Below are 13,025 nucleotides of genomic sequence, written 5' to 3' on the forward strand. Positions count from 1 at the left end.
CGGCCTGAAATGGCTGATAACAGGGGGCAATAGATTGTATTCTCCTGTCATACAGTCATCCTCTCCCCTGAAATGGCTGATAACAGGGAGCAATAGACTGTATTCTCCTGTCCTACAGTCATCCTCTCCCCTGAAATGGCTGATAACAGGGAGCAATAGACTGTATTCTCCTGTCCTACAGTCATCCTCTCCCCTGAAATGGCTGATAACAGGGGGCAATAGACTGTATTCTCCTGTCCTACAGTCATCCTCTCCCCTGAAATGGCTGATAACAGGGGGCAATAGACTGTATTCTCCTGTCCTACAGTCATCCTCTCTCCTGAAATGGCTGATAACAGGGGGCAATAGACTGTATTCTCCTGTCCTACAGTCATCCTCTCCCCTGAAATGGCTGATAACAGGGGGCAATAGACTGTATTCTCCTGTCCTACAGTCATCCTCTCCCCTGAAATGGCTGATAACAGGGGGCAATAGACTGTATTCTCCTGTCCTACAGTCATCCTCTCCCCCCCCTGAAATGGCTGATAACAGGGAGCAATAGACTGTATTCTCCTGTCCTACAGTCATCCTCTCCTCTGAAATGGCTGATAACAGGGGGCAATAGACTGTATTCTCCTGTCCTACAGTCATCCTCTCCCCTGAAATGACTGATAACAGGGGGCAATAGACTGTATTCTCCTGTCCTACAGTCATCCTCTCCCCTGAAATGGCTGATAACAGGGGGCAATAGACTGTATTCTCCTGTCCTACAGTCATCCTCTCCCCTGAAATGACTGATAACAGGGGGCAATAGACTGTATTCTCCTGTCCTACAGTCATCCTCTCCTCTGAAATGGCTGATAACAGGTAGCAATAGACTGTATTCTCCTGTCCTACAGTCATCCTCTCCCCTGAAATGGCTGATAACAGGGGGCAATAGATTGTATTCTCCTGTCCTACAGTCATCCTCTCCCCTGAAATGGCTGATAACAGGGGGCAATAGACTGTATTCTCCTGTCCTACAGTCATCCTCTCCCCCCCCTGAAATGGCTGATAACAGGGAGCAATAGACTGTATTCTCCTGTCCTACAGTCATCCTCTCCTCTGAAATGGCTGATAACAGGGGGCAATAGACTGTATTCTCCTGTCCTACAGTCATCCTCTCCCCTGAAATGGCTGATAACAGGGGGCAATAGATTGTATTCTCCTGTCCTACAGTCATCCTCTCCCCTGAAATGGCTGATAACAGGGGGCAATAGACTGTATTCTCCTGTCCTACAGTCATCCTCTCCCCCCCCTGAAATGGCTGATAACAGGGGGCAATAGACTGTATTCTCCTGTCCTACAGTCATCCTCTCCTCTGAAATGGCTGATAACAGGGGGCAATAGACTGTATTCTCCTGTCCTACAGTCATCCTCTCCCCTGAAATGACTGATAACAGGGGGCAATAGACTGTATTCTCCTGTCCTACAGTCATCCTCTCCCCTGAAATGGCTGATAACAGGGGGCAATAGACTGTATTCTCCTGTCCTACAGTCATCCTCTCCCCTGAAATGACTGATAACAGGGGGCAATAGACTGTATTCTCCTGTCCTACAGTCATCCTCTCCTCTGAAATGGCTGATAACAGGTAGCAATAGACTGTATTCTCCTGTCCTACAGTCATCCTCTCCCCTGAAATGGCTGATAACAGGGGGCAATAGATTGTATTCTCCTGTCCTACAGTCATCCTCTCCCCTGAAATGGCTGATAACAGGGGGCAATAGACTGTATTCTCCTGTCCTACAGTCATCCTGTCCCCTGAAATGGCTGATAACAGGGGGCAATAGACTGTATTCTCCTGTCCTACAGTCATCCTCTCCCCTGAAATGGCTGATAACAGGCGGCAATAGACTGTATTCTCCTGTCCTACAGTCATCCTCTCCCCTGAAATGGCTGATAACATAGAGCAATAGACTGTATTCTCCTGTCCTACAGTCATCCTCTCCCCTGAAATGGCTGATAACAGGAGGCAATAGACTGTATTCTCCGGTCCTACAGTCATCCTCTCCCTGAAATGGCTGATAACAGGAGCAATAGACTGTATTCTCCGGTCCTACAGTCATCCTCTCCACTGAAATGGCTGATAACAGGGGGCAATAGACTGTATTCTCCTGTCCTACAGTCATCCTCTCCCCTGAAATGGCTGATAACAGGGTGCAATAGACTGTATTCTCCTGTCCTACAGTCATCCTCCCCCCTGAAACGGCTGATAACAGGGGGCAATAGACTGTATTCTCCTGTCCTACAGTCATCCTCTCCCCTGAAACGGCTGATAACAGGGAGCAATAGACTGTATTCTCCTGTCCTACAGTCATCCTCTCCCCTGAAATGGCTGATAACAGGGAGCAATAGACTGTATTCTCCTGTCCTACAGTCATCCTCTCCCCTGAAATGGCTGATAACAGGGGGCAATAGACTGTATTCTCCTGTCCTACAGTCATCCTCTCCCCTGAAATGGCTGATAACAGGGGGCAATAGATTGTATTCTCCTGTCCTACAGTCATCCTCTCCCGTGAAATGGCTGATAACAGGGGGCAATAGACTGTATTCTCCTGTCCTACAGTCATCCTCTCCCCTGAAATGGCTGATAACGGGGCAATAGACTGTATTCTCCTGTCCTACAGTCATCCTCTCCCCTGAAATGGCTGAGAACAGGGGGTAATAGACTGTATTCTCCTGTCCTACAGTCATCCTCTGCCCTGAAATGGCTGATAACAGGGGGGCAATAGACTGTATTCTCCTGTCCTACAGTCATCCTCTCCCCTGAAATGGCTGATAACAGGAGGCAATAGACTGTATTCTCCTGTCCTACAGTCATCCTCTCCCCTGAAATGGCTGATAACAGGGAGCAATAGACTGTATTCTCCTGTCCTACAGTCATCCTCTCCTCTGAAATGGCTGATAACAGGGAGCAATAGACTGTATTCTCCTGTCCTACAGTCATCCTCTCCCCTGAAATGGCTGATAACAGGGGCAATAGACTGTATTCTCCTGTCCTACAGTCATCCTCTCCCCTGAAATGGCTGATAACAGGGGGCAATAGATTGTATTCTCCTGTCCTACAGTCATCCTCTCCCCTGAAATAACTGATAACAGGGGGCAATAGACTGTATTCTCCTGTCCTACAGTCATCCTCTCCCCTGAAATGGCTGATAACAGGGAGCAATAGACTGTATTCTCCTGTCCTACAGTCATTTTCTCCCCTGAAATGGCTGATAACAGGAGGCAATAGACTGTATTCTCCTGTCCTACAGTCATCCTCCCCCCTGAAATGGTTGATAACAGGGGGCAATAGACTGTATTCTCCTGTCCTACAGTCATACTCTCCCCTGAAATGGCTGATAACAGGGGGCAATAGATTGTATTCTCCTGTCCTACAGTCATCCCCTCCCCTGAAATGGCTGATAACAGGGGGCAATAGACTGTATTCTCCTGTCCTACAGTCATCCTCTCCCCTGAAATGGCTGATAACAGGGGCAATAGACTGTATTCTCCTGTCCTACAGTCATCCTCTCCCCTGAAATGGCTGATAACAGGGAGCAATAGACTGTATTCTCCTGTCCTACAGTCATCCTCTCCCTTGAAATGGCTGATAACAGGGGGCAATAGACTGTATTCTCCTGTCCTACAGTCATCCTCTCCTCTGAAATGGCTGATAACAGGGGGCAATAGACTGTATTCTCCTGTCCTACAGTCATCCTCTCCCCTGAAATGGCTGATAACAGGGGGCAATAGACTGTATTCTCCTGTCCTACAGTCATCCTCTCCCCTGAAATGGCTGATAACAGGGGGCAATAGACTGTATTCTCCGGTCATACAGTCATCCTCTCCCCTGAAATGGCTGATAACAGGGGGCAATAGACTGTATTCTCCTGTCCTACAGTCATCCTCTCCCCTGAAATGGCTGATAACATGGGGCAATAGACTGTATTCTCCTGTCCTACAGTCATCCTCTCCCCGGCCTGAAATGGCTGATAACAGGGGGCAGTAGATTGTATTCTCCTGTCCTACAGTCATCCTCTCCTCTGAAATGGCTGATAACAGGGGGCAATAGACTGTATTCTCCTGTCCTACAGTCAACCTCTCCCCTGAAATGGCTGATAACAGGGGGCAATAGACTGTATTCTCCTGTCCTACAGTCATCCTCTCCCCTGAAATGGCTGATAACAGGGGACAATAGATTGTATTCTCCTGTCCTACAGTCATCCTCTCCCCTGAAATGGCTGATAACAGGGGGCAATAGACTGTATTCTCCTGTCCTACAGTCATCCTCTCCCCTGAAATGGCTGATAACAGGGGGCAATAGACTGTATTCTCCTGTCCTACAGTCATCCTCTCCCCTGAAATGGCTGATAACAGGGAGCAATAGACTGTATTCTCCTGTCCTACAGTCATCCTCTCCTCTGAAATGGCTGATAACAGGGGGCAATAGACTGTATTCTCCTGTCCTACAGTCATCCTCTCCCCGGCCTGAAATGGCTGATAACAGGGGGCAATAGACTGTATTCTCCTGTCCTACAGTCATCCTCTCCCCTGAAATGGCTGATAACAGGGAGCAATAGACTGTATTCTCCTGTCCTACAGTCATCCTCTCCCCTGAAATGGCTGATAACAGGGAGCAATAGACTGTATTCTCCTGTCCTACAGTCATCCTCTCCCCTGAAATGACTGATAACAGGGAGCAATAGACTGTATTCTCCTGTCCTACAGTCATCCTCTCCCCTGAAATGGCTGATAACAGGGAGCAATAGACTGTATTCTCCTGTCCTACAGTCATCCTCTCCCCTGAAATGGCTGATAACAGGGGGCAATAGACTGTATTCTCCTGTCCTACAGTCATCCTCTCCCCTGAAATGTCTGATAACAGGGAGCAATAGACTGTATTCTCCTGTCCTACAGTCATCCTCTCTCCTGAAATGGCTGATAACAGGGAGCAATAGACTGTATTCTCCTGTCCTACAGTCATCCTCTCCCCTGAAATGGCTGATAACAGGGGGCAATAGACTGTATTCTCCTGTCCTACAGTCATACTCTCCCCTGAAATGACTGATAACAGGGAGCAATATACTGTATTCTCCTGTCCTACAGTCATCCTCTCCCCTGAAATGGCTGATAACAGGGGGCAATAGACTGTATTCTCCTGTTCTACAGTCATCCTCTCCCCTGAAATGGCTGATAACAGGGGGCAATAGATTGTATTCTCCTGTCCTACAGTCATCCTCTCCCCTGAAATAACTGATAACAGGGGGCAATAGATTGTATTCTCCTGTCCTACAGTCATCCTCCCCCTGAAATGGCTGATAACAGGGGGCAATAGACTGTATTCTCCTGTCCTACAGTCATCCTCTCCCCTGAAATGGCTGATAACAGGGGGCAATAGACTGTATTCTCCTGTCCTACAGTCATCCTCCCCCCTGAAATGGCTGATAACAGGGGGCAATAGACTGTATTCTCCTGTCCTACAGTCATCCTCTCCCCTGAAATGGCTGATAACAGGGAGCAATAGACTGTATTCTCCTGTCCTACAGTCATCCTCTCCCCTGAAATGGCTGATAACAGGGGGCAATAGATTGTATTCTCCTGTCCTACAGTCATCCTCTCCTCTGAAATGGCTGATAACAGGGGGCAATAGACTGTATTCTCCTGTCCTACAGTCATCCTCTCCCCTGAAATGGCTGATAACAGGGAGCAATAGACTGTATTCTCCTGTCCTACAGTCATCCTCTCCCCTGAAATAACTGATAACAGGGGGCAATAGATTGTATTCTCCTGTCCTACAGTCATCCTCTCCCCGGCCTGAAATGGCTGATAACAGGAGGTAATAGACTGTATTCTCCTGTCCTACAGTCATCCTCTCCCCTGAAATGGCTGATAACAGGGAGCAATAGACTGTATTCTCCTGTCCTACAGTCATTTTCTCCCCTGAAATGGCTGATAACAGGAGGCAATAGATTGTATTCTCCTGTCCTACAGTCATCCTCCCCCCTGAAATGGTTGATAACAGGGGGCAATAGACTGTATTCTCCTGTCCTACAGTCATACTCTCCCCTGAAATGGCTGATAACAGGGGGCAATAGATTGTATTCTCCTGTCCTACAGTCATCCCCTCCCCTGAAATGGCTGATAACAGGGGGCAATAGACTGTATTCTCCTGTCCTACAGTCCCCCGCTCCCCTGAAATGGCTGATAACAGGGAGCAATAGACTGTATTCTCCTGTCCTACAGTCATCCTCTCCCCTGAAATGGCTGATAACAGGGAGCAATAGACTGTATTCTCCTGTCCTACAGTCATCCTCTCCCCTGAAATGGCTGATAACAGGGGGCAATAGACTGTATTCTCCTGTCCTACAGTCATCCTCTCCCCTGAAATGGCTGATAACAGGGACAATAGATTGTATTCTCCTGTCCTACAGTCATCCTCTCCCCGGCCTAGAATGGATGATAACAGGGGGCAATAGACTGTATTCTCCTGTCCTACAGTCATCCTCTCCTCTGAAATGGCTGATAACAGGGGGCAATAGACTGTATTCTCCTGTCCTACAGTCATCCTCTCCCCTGACATGGCTGATAACAGGGGGCAATAGACTGTATTCTCCTGTCCTACAGTCATCCTCTCCCCTGAAATGGCTGATAACAGGGGGCAATAGACTGTATTCTCCTGTCCTACAGTCATCCTCTCTCCTGAAATGGCTGATAACAGGGGGCAATAGACTGTATTCTCCTGTCCTACAGTCATCCTCTCCTCTGAAATGGCTGATAACAGGGGGCAATAGACTGTATTCTCCTGTCCTACAGTCATCCTCTCCCCGGCCTGAAATGGCTGATAACAGGGGGCAATAGATTGTATTCTCCTGTCATACAGTCATCCTCTCCCCTGAAATGGCTGATAACAGGGAGCAATAGACTGTATTCTCCTGTCCTACAGTCATCCTCTCCCCTGAAATGGCTGATAACAGGGAGCAATAGACTGTATTCTCCTGTCCTACAGTCATCCTCTCCCCTGAAATGGCTGATAACAGGGGGCAATAGACTGTATTCTCCTGTCCTACAGTCATCCTCTCCCCTGAAATGGCTGATAACAGGGGGCAATAGACTGTATTCTCCTGTCCTACAGTCATCCTCTCTCCTGAAATGGCTGATAACAGGGGGCAATAGACTGTATTCTCCTGTCCTACAGTCATCCTCTCCCCTGAAATGGCTGATAACAGGGGGCAATAGACTGTATTCTCCTGTCCTACAGTCATCCTCTCCCCTGAAATGGCTGATAACAGGGGGCAATAGACTGTATTCTCCTGTCCTACAGTCATCCTCTCCCCTGAAATGGCTGATAACAGGGAGCAATAGACTGTATTCTCCTGTCCTACAGTCATCCTCTCCTCTGAAATGGCTGATAACAGGGGGCAATAGACTGTATTCTCCTGTCCTACAGTCATCCTCTCCCCTGAAATGACTGATAACAGGGGGCAATAGACTGTATTCTCCTGTCCTACAGTCATCCTCTCCCCTGAAATGGCTGATAACAGGGGGCAATAGACTGTATTCTCCTGTCCTACAGTCATCCTCTCCCCTGAAATGACTGATAACAGGGGGCAATAGACTGTATTCTCCTGTCCTACAGTCATCCTCTCCTCTGAAATGGCTGATAACAGGTAGCAATAGACTGTATTCTCCTGTCCTACAGTCATCCTCTCCCCTGAAATGGCTGATAACAGGGGGCAATAGATTGTATTCTCCTGTCCTACAGTCATCCTCTCCCCTGAAATGGCTGATATCAGCGGGCAATAGACTGTATTCTCCTGTCCTACAGTCATCCTCTCCCCTGAAATGGCTGATAACAGAGGGCAATAGACTGTATTCTCCTGTCCTACAGTCATCCTCTCCCCCCTGAAATGGCTGATAACAGGGGCAGTAGATTGTATTCTCCTGTCCTACAGTTATCCTCTCCTCTGAAATGGCTGATAACAGGGGGCAATAGACTGTATTCTCCTGTCCTACAGTCATCCTCTCTCCTGAAATGGCTGATAACAGGGGGCAATAGACTGTATTCTCCTGTCCTACAGTCATCCTCTCCCCGGCCTGAAATGGCTGATAACAGGGGGCAATAGATTGTATTCTCCTGTCATACAGTCATCCTCTCCCCTGAAATGGCTGATAACAGGGAGCAATAGACTGTATTCTCCTGTCCTACAGTCATCCTCTCCCCTGAAATGGCTGATAACAGGGAGCAATAGACTGTATTCTCCTGTCCTACAGTCATCCTCTCCCCTGAAATGACTGATAACAGGGGGCAATAGACTGTATTCTCCTGTCCTACAGTCATCCTCTCCCCTGAAATGGCTGATAACAGGGGGCAATAGACTGTATTCTCCTGTCCTACAGTCATCCTCTCTCCTGAAATGGCTGATAACAGGGGGCAATAGACTGTATTCTCCTGTCCTACAGTCATCCTCTCCCCTGAAATGGCTGATAACAGGGGGCAATAGACTGTATTCTCCTGTCCTACAGTCATCCTCTCCCCCCCCTGAAATGGCTGATAACAGGGAGCAATAGACTGTATTCTCCTGTCCTACAGTCATCCTCTCCTCTGAAATGGCTGATAACAGGGGGCAATAGACTGTATTCTCCTGTCCTACAGTCATCCTCTCCCCTGAAATGACTGATAACAGGGGGCAATAGACTGTATTCTCCTGTCCTACAGTCATCCTCTCCCCTGAAATGGCTGATAACAGGGGGCAATAGACTGTATTCTCCTGTCCTACAGTCATCCTCTCCCCTGAAATGACTGATAACAGGGGGCAATAGACTGTATTCTCCTGTCCTACAGTCATCCTCTCCCCTGAAATGGCTGATAACAGGGGTAATAGACTGTATTCTCCTGTCCTACAGTCATCCTCTCCCCTGAAATGGCTGATAACAGGGGGCAATAGACTGTATTCTCCTGTCCTACAGTCATCCTCTCCCCTGAAATGGCTGATAACAGGGACCAATAGACTGTATTCTCCTGTCCTACAGTCATCCTCTCCCCTGAAATGGCTGATAACAGGGAGCAATAGATTGTATTCTCCTGTCCTACAGTCGTCCTCTCACCTGAAATGGCTGATAACAGGGGGCAATAGACTGTATTCTCCTGTCCTACAGTCATCCTCTCCCCTGAAATGGCTGATAACAGGGGGCAATAGACTGTATTCTCCTGTTCTACAGTCATCCTCTCCCCTGACACGGCTGATAACAGGAGGCAATAGACTGTATTCTCCTGTCCTACAGTCATCCTCCCCCCTGAAATGGCTGATAACAGGGGGCAATAGACTGTATTCTCCTGTCCTACAGTCATCCTCTCCCCTGAAATGGCTGATAACAGGGGGCAATAGATTGTATTCTCCTGTCCTACAGTCATCCTCTCCCCTGAAATGGCTGATAACAGGGGGCAATAGACTGTATTCTCCTGTCATACAGTCATCCTCTCCCCTGAAATAACTGATAACAGGGGGCAATAGATTGTATTCTCCTGTCCTACAGTCATCCTCTCCCCTGAAATGGCTGATAACAGGGAGCAATAGACTGTATTCTCCTGTCCTACAGTCATTTTCTCCCCTGAAATGGCTGATAACAGGAGGCAATAGATTGTATTCTCCTGTCCTACAGTCATCCTCCCCCCTGAAATGGTTGATAACAGGGAGCAATAGACTGTATTCTCCTGTCCTACAGTCATCCTCTCCTCTGAAATGGCTGATAACAGGGGGCAATAGATTGTATTCTCCTGTCCTACAGTCTTCCCCTCCCCTGAAATGGCTGATAACAGGGGGCAATAGACTGTATTCTCCTGTCCTACAGTCATCCTCTCCCCTGAAATGGCTGATAACAGGGAGCAATAGACTGTATTCTCCTGTCCTACAGTCATCCTCCCCCCTGAAATGGTTGATAACAGGGGGCAATAGACTGTATTCTCCTGTCCTACAGTCATCCTCTCCCCTGAAATGGTTGATAACAGGGGGCAATAGATTGTATTCTCCTGTCCTACAGTCATCCTCTCCCCTGAAATGGCTGATAACAGGGGGCAATAGATTGTATTCTCCTGTCCTACAGTCATCCTCTCCCCTGAAATAACTGATAACAGGGGGCAATAGATTGTATTCTCCTGTCCTACAGTCATCCTCTCCCCTGAAATGGCTGATAACAGGGAGCAATAGACTGTATTCTCCTGTCCTACAGTCATTTTCTCCCCTGAAATGGCTGATAACAGGGGGCAATAGACTGTATTCTCCTGTCCTACAGTCATCCTCTCCCCTGAAATGGCTGATAACAGGGAGCAATAGACTGTATTCTCCTGTCCTACAGTCATCCTCTCCTCTGAAATGGCTGATAACAGGGGGCAATAGATTGTATTCTCCTGTCCTACAGTCTTCCCCTCCCCTGAAATGGCTGATAACAGGGGGCAATAGACTGTATTCTCCTGTCCTACAGTCATCCTCTCCCCTGAAATGGCTGATAACAGGGAGCAATAGACTGTATTCTCCTGTCCTACAGTCCCCCGCTCCCCTGAAATGGCTGATAACAGGGAGCAATAGACTGTATTCTCCTGTCCTACAGTCATCCTCTCCCTTGAAATGGCTGATAACAGGGGGCAATAGACTGTATTCTCCTGTCCTACAGTCATCCTCTCCTCTGAAATGGCTGATAACAGGGGGCAATAGACTGTATTCTCCTGTCCTACAGTCATCCTCTCCCCTGAAATGGCTGATAACAGGGGGCAATAGACTGTATTCTCCTGTCCTACAGTCATCCTCTCCCCTGAAATGGCTGATAACAGGGGGCAATAGACTGTATTCTCCGGTCATACAGTCATCCTCTCCCCTGAAATGGCTGATAACAGGGGGCAATAGACTGTATTCTCCTGTCCTACAGTCATCCTCTCCCCTGAAATGGCTGATAACATGGGGCAATAGACTGTATTCTCCTGTCCTACAGTCATCCTCTCCCCGGCCTGAAATGGCTGATAACAGGGGCAGTAGATTGTATTCTCCTGTCCTACAGTCATCCTCTCCTCTGAAATGGCTGATAACAGGGGGCAATAGACTGTATTCTCCTGTCCTACAGTCATCCTCTCTCCTGAAATGGCTGATAACAGGGGGCAATAGACTGTATTCTCCTGTCCTACAGTCATCCTCTCCTCTGAAATGGCTGATAACAGGGGGCAATAGACTGTATTCTCCTGTCCTACAGTCATCCTCTCCCCTGAAATGGCTGATAACAGGAGGCAATAGACTGTATTCTCCTGTCCTACAGTCATCCTCTCCCCTGAAATGGCTGATAACAGGGGCAATAGACTGTATTCTCCTGTCCTACAGTCATCCTCTCCCCTGAAATGGCTGATAACAGGGGGCAATAGACTGTATTCTCCTGTCCTACAGTCATCCTCTCCCCTGAAATGGCTGATAACAGGGGGCAATAGACTGTATTCTCCTGTCCTACAGTCATCCTCTCCCCTGAAATGTCTGATAACAGGGGGCAATAGATTGTATTCTCCTGTCCTACAGTCATCCTCTCCCCTGAAATGGCTGATAACAGGGGGCAATAGATTGTATTCTCCTGTCCTACAGTCATCCTCTCCCCTGAAATGGCTGATAACAGGAGGCAATAGACTGTATTCTCCTGTCCTACAGTCATCCTCTCCCCTGAAATGGCTGATAACAGGGGGCAATAGACTGTATTCTCCTGTCCTACAGTCATCCTCTCCCCTGAAATGGCTGATAACACGGGGCAATAGACTGTATTCTCCTGTCCTACAGTCATCCTCTCCCCTCCTCTGAAATGGCTGATAACAGGGGGCAGTAGATTGTATTCTCCTGTCCTACAGTCATCCTCTCCCCTGAAATGGCTGATAACAGGGAGCAATAGACTGTATTCTCCTGTCCTACAGTCATCCTCTCCCCTGAAATGGCTGATAACAGGGGGCAATAGACTGTATTCTCCTGTCCTACAGTCATCCTCTCCTCTGAAATGGCTGATAACAGGGGGCAATAGACTGTGTTCTCCTGTCCTACAGTCATCCTCTCCCCTGAAATGGCTGATAACACGGAGCAATAGACTATATTCTCCTGTCCTACAGTCATCCTCTCCTCTGAAATGGCTGATAACAGGGGGCAATAGATTGTATTCTCCTGTCCTACAGTCATCCTCCCCCTGAAATGGCTGATAACAGGGGGCAATAGACTGTATTCTCCTGTCCTACAGTCATCCTCTCCTCTGAAATGGCTGATAACAGGGGGCAATAGACTGTATTCTCCTGTCCTACAGTCATCCTCTCCCCTGAAATGGCTGATAACAGGGGGCAATAGTCTGTATTCTCCTGTCCTACAGTCATCCTCTCCTCTGAAATGGCTGATAACAGGGGGCAATAGATTGTATTCTCCTGTCCTACAGTCATCCTCTCCCCTGAAATGGCTGATAACAGGGGGCAATAGACTGTATTCTCCTTTCCTACAGTCATCCTCTCCCCTGAAATGGCTGATAACAGGGGGCACAGTTGGGTAATTTAATTACTTTTTCGGGTGTTCCAGATTTTTCTTTCAGCCACGTTTGTGGTTGTGCTTTATCAGGGCGTGGCCTCACAGCCACGGATTTACCATAAGGTGTTTTGCTTTCCGTTTGTGAGATCCGTTCAGGGCTCAGCGGTCCAAAACGGATCAGTTCTGCCCTAATGCATTCTGAATGTAGAAGGCTCCGCTCAGTTCGCCTCCGTTCCGTCTCCGTTCCGATCTGGAGGCCATTTGCAGCGTTTTGGTGTCCGTCTGACGACACTGAACCAAACGGATCCGACCTGACGCACAATGTAAGTCCATGGGGACGGATCCGTTTTCTCTGACACAATCTGGCACAATAGTAAACGGTTCCGTCCTCCATTGACTTTCAGTGGAGGTCATGGCGGATCCGTCTTGCCTATGTTACAGATAATACAACCGGATCCCTTCTGAACGGATGCAGATGGTTGTATTATTTAACTTAT

The 13,025-nt window shown here is 48.1% G+C and overlaps 1 protein-coding gene across 1 annotated transcript in view; it reads left to right on the plus strand.

Moving 5' to 3' along the window:
• The window catches only part of RNF123 (ring finger protein 123), a 49,184-nt gene that overhangs the window by 28,599 nt on the left and 7,560 nt on the right, over positions 1-13,025 (plus strand). The gene's annotated exons all lie outside the window — the stretch shown is intronic.

This window comes from Bufo bufo, chromosome 9 (genome assembly GCF_905171765.1).
Source record: "Bufo bufo chromosome 9, aBufBuf1.1, whole genome shotgun sequence".
In the NCBI taxonomy this organism is placed as follows: Eukaryota; Metazoa; Chordata; class Amphibia; order Anura; family Bufonidae; genus Bufo; species Bufo bufo.